The 4,192-nt window shown below is 37.5% G+C and overlaps 1 pseudogene across 1 annotated transcript in view; it reads right to left on the bottom strand.

The window, feature by feature from the left end:
- The window catches only part of LOC144442601 (organic cation transporter protein-like), a 17,258-nt pseudogene extending 15,004 nt beyond the window's left edge, over nt 1-2,254 (bottom strand). Inside the window, exon 1 of the transcript XR_013481644.1 lies at nt 1,643-2,254. The product of XR_013481644.1 is annotated as an organic cation transporter protein-like (transcript). The remainder of the gene's footprint in view (nt 1-1,642) is intronic.
- Nucleotides 2,255-4,192: the final 1,938 nt, after the last annotated feature.

Raw genomic sequence — 4,192 nt, 5'->3', positions numbered from 1 at the left:
TTGCTTGGTTGCTTAGACTATTCCAAATATCATTCCTGTAGCCAATTAAATGAACAGAGAGAAAGGGTTCTCTGTAGACACTCACACAGCAAGGTTCTACACTCCTACATTTTCCCACCTGTTGAATATACATAAAGTAAAGCTAACGAACCTTGCTACACGTGTCAGGTTAAATCAACATACATCAGTTGGAGTGTTGTACTGTCATCTCAAGTCTGCTTTGTTGTATCAGTAAACCATTGAAAAAAAAAGATCCCTTAATACCGAAGAAATGAATAGTTTTTTCTATCTGATCGAACATAGGTCATTTCATTTATGATTCTGGGATTTGAATCGTGCAGTGAATATCAATATATATGTATACTGTATTTCTGTGCGGTTCAATCTGGTTACTACATACCATGATAAACGACATCACACATCTTGAACTGAAAGGCTAGCATTATGACAGAGAATCCTTTCCAGCAATTACAGTACATTCTACCTACTAGTAACCTCAACACTTTCCAAACGCTTTAACGTGTTACACTTATGATGGAAACTGTACAACAGTGGTTGCTATTCAATGCAACACCGTATAAATACTGTTGAAGAAGTGAGAGCAATGTTCTTGTATCGTTATAAAACCACAGACTTCTATTATGGCAACGTAAAAGACGCGTCATTACACAATTAGTCGGCGAAAAAAAATCTGCTCTGGCTATTTGCAAGAATGAGGTCTTGTGGTACATTCTATATAATAACGCCATGTAAGTAGAGATTTTGTCATGACGATGTTATATAGTACTAATCAAGAAATACGTATACATCAATATTGCATACATAAACGTTTAGCATTTATTAAATGCTTGCTTTTGCCATTTGGTCCATGGCCAGATAGTCAAGTGAAAAAAGAGCAATGTAGTATTGAAGACAAACACCATTTCTAGTAACATTACTGCATGAAACACTAGAATAAGGTCTCTCTCTCTCTCTCTCTCTCTCTCTCTCTCTCTCTCTCTCTCTCTCTCTCTCTCTCTCTCTCTCTCTCTCTCTCTCTCTCTCTCTCTCTCTCTCTCTCTCTCTCTCTCTCTCTCTCTCTCTCTCTCTCTCTCTCTCTCTCTCTCTCTCTCTCTCTCTCTCTCTCTCTCTCTCTCTCTCTCTCTCTCTCTCTTAAGATATCACTGTGAGCAGACTGGAGGCATCCTTGAGGAACCCTTTGTCATGCCCCAACACACAGGCAATACTAGAATGTAAGTTATTACATACATATACGTGGTAGTGTACACATAGTGACATAAAGATTTGGCTTGCTATTATACTGTGCCTGTAGATCCTCCACTTTCTCAAATTTTAATTTCGGTTAAATTTATTTTGGCATTGAGGCTATAGAATTAATGTCAACAAGTTGTCGCCGACTGATTACAATGCGAGCTCCTAATTTATCTTCGATTAGATCGAACGTACGGAAAACTACGCCAATTTAAATCAGATACATAACGAGAAGAGAGTATCATGATATTGTCTACAACACCTAACTATACGTGAGAATCGTTGCCAAATATGAAGAAAAATGCCATAATGAATGGCATCCACGAACGGTCCCTAGACAACGGAATATAACGTGTAACGGAATTTATGTATACAGAACAGCTCAACCTACCTCAGTAACAGCAGAAGAGCGATAGTCTACTCCGTTGTCATGGTAATATATCCATCCTTTATCGCACGAGGTGATGGGGAATCGCTTGGCTGTTATACACGATGAAGTTGTGAATGGTGACACAGTATGATTGAAAAACATATCACTGTCAGCAACAGTGGTTTGGTTATAGTTAAAGTAGCGATGACAACCACTCAGATGACAGTTTCCATGTCTATTTTCTGACGGAATAAAAAGTGTTAAAAGCGTCTGGTTGATGCGATCGACATTCATTGACCGGAGATCCTCCGTCTGGCCGTCGAGTTCGTGAATATAACACCGGTGCGGCACATCGTCACTCGTGAACACTTGACCCATCATTATAAACGCAGTTGGTATTAACATACAACATAACATTGAGTACACGAATTTCTGGTAGCGGCCAAAGTCGCCAAGAACGTTGAGTACATGGTCGAAATCCATATTGCGATATATACGGAAATTTTAGAGATTGACAGTAACAGCACAGCTGACAAGGTGTATATTTGTCAAGGTGTCTACACGAAACAGACGAAGCATTTCTACGATGACATAAGTGAGAAAGCCATCCGTGACAATAACTCTTTCCCCCATTCGTACTCTATATATGCTAATTGGCCGAATGTGTATGTTGCACAACTGAGCGAAGCATCAACTCTGGCCGTTCGCACTGTTCAGCACATTATCCATACAGTGTCGTATCACATCGTGTTTACATATTTCAAATATCTATGCGCATGCGCTGGCATATATTTTTAATACGTGGAAATCATTCAAGAATATTTTGTTAACATAAAAAGCTTCCCTGGATAGTTTTAAAATATTCGTAAAGAAACACAAATTGATAATTTAAATCGTGACACTTCCCACCTGTTAACTTTGTTTAAACAAACTCTTTTGTGTGTGTGTGTGTGTGTGTGTGTATGTATATATGTATGTATGTATGTATGTATGTATGTATGTATGTATGTATGTATGTATGTATGTATGTATGTATGTATGTAATATTATGTATGTATGTATGCATGTATGTATGTATGTATGTATGTATGTATGTATGTATGTATGTATGTATGTATGCATGCATGCATGCATGCATGCATGCATGCAGGTAGGTAGGTAGGTAGGTAGGTAGGTAGGTAGGTAGGTAGGTAGGCATACATACATGCATGCATGGATGAATTTGTATATGTATACATTTGTGTGTATGTGTAGGTAGGTACCTGTAGGTATGCACATGTATATACATAACAAACATACCCACCAGTAGATAAATCGAATGAACAGACTGAAACTGATCGGTTACATTTAAAACGCTTCTGTGTGTACTGTATAAATGTATGGTGACGTCATTTGAAAGGGTGGGCGTTTTGATTAATAGTCTCTGTCTTACAAAGCAGTATTCACATCTATCATGATAGATGTACCAACATAGATAGAATTAACAATAGAGTACTCTCCTCGTAAAATAATAACAAAATGAGTTCATTAACAGAGTATATGTTTTATAATTAGTCTTCATGTTTCTTATTTGTCACAGGGTGAGACAAAATTATTCAGTGTTCATACGATGTGAACAAACCGTTGACTCAAAATCACGGAGAAATTTGTGGCTAACTTTCGACGTTGCCATGGAAAAGCTGACTATTTGACCTCTGACTACATTGTTTGTAGTAATTGGTAGCGAATGCTCTGAAGTCTGTCAACGCGAATATAGGTCGTACGAAGGTGACTGACTTAAACAAATACAGACAGCGAAAGTAATAACCGCCATGATGAGTCACTAGCGGAATTGACGTACAAGGTATGATATACCACGGTGTTCGTTAAGTCGAAGCAATCAAATGGCATACTGCACTCTCACGGTAAATGGAAAATATATTCCACAGGGCATGTCTGAATTCAATGAGAAACTGATAGTTCCCGCTAGACATTACCACCAATAATCTGTTCAGGATCTGTGATGTTACAGTGATATTAATTAACTCTCCAAGATGTAACCTCACTATCTTATCACAAGATATAATCTTACCAATTGGCGTCACAAATTTCTTAGTTATTGCTATTTTCTTTTCTTTTCACTTCTTTGTTTATATTTATCATACCTGTTAGAACAATCTGGGTTCGTTTTTTTTCTGATTCACGTAAAGGTTTCAACAGAGGCAAAATAATAATTTTAAAATCTCTGAAAGGCATACAATATTTTGATCTATGACCTGTGTGTGGGAGGGTAAAGGTCAATCGGTGACACGTTCACTGAGATGATAAAGCGCCATTGACATTCACTACGTCATCTCATCACCACAAGGTGAATGTGTAAGGTTTTTATCAAGATAAATTAGACCCATAAAATGTCACTTCTCATCACATATATCCGTTACGGTAATAACGTCGCTGATGCAAAACCGTTATCATGGTTACGGAAGAGATTGTTATATGCGAGAATGTGTTGAAATATAAGAACAGTCCTGCTGTATTGAATATTAACGTGTATCCTTCCTATTCGATCTATACCTTATTGCATATCATTAA

The sequence above is a fragment of the Glandiceps talaboti genome, chromosome 11 (assembly GCF_964340395.1).
Source record: "Glandiceps talaboti chromosome 11, keGlaTala1.1, whole genome shotgun sequence".
In the NCBI taxonomy this organism is placed as follows: Eukaryota; Metazoa; Hemichordata; class Enteropneusta; family Spengelidae; genus Glandiceps; species Glandiceps talaboti.
The sequence above is the reverse complement of the archived record's forward strand: the minus strand, read 5'-3'. Positions and strand labels throughout refer to the sequence as shown.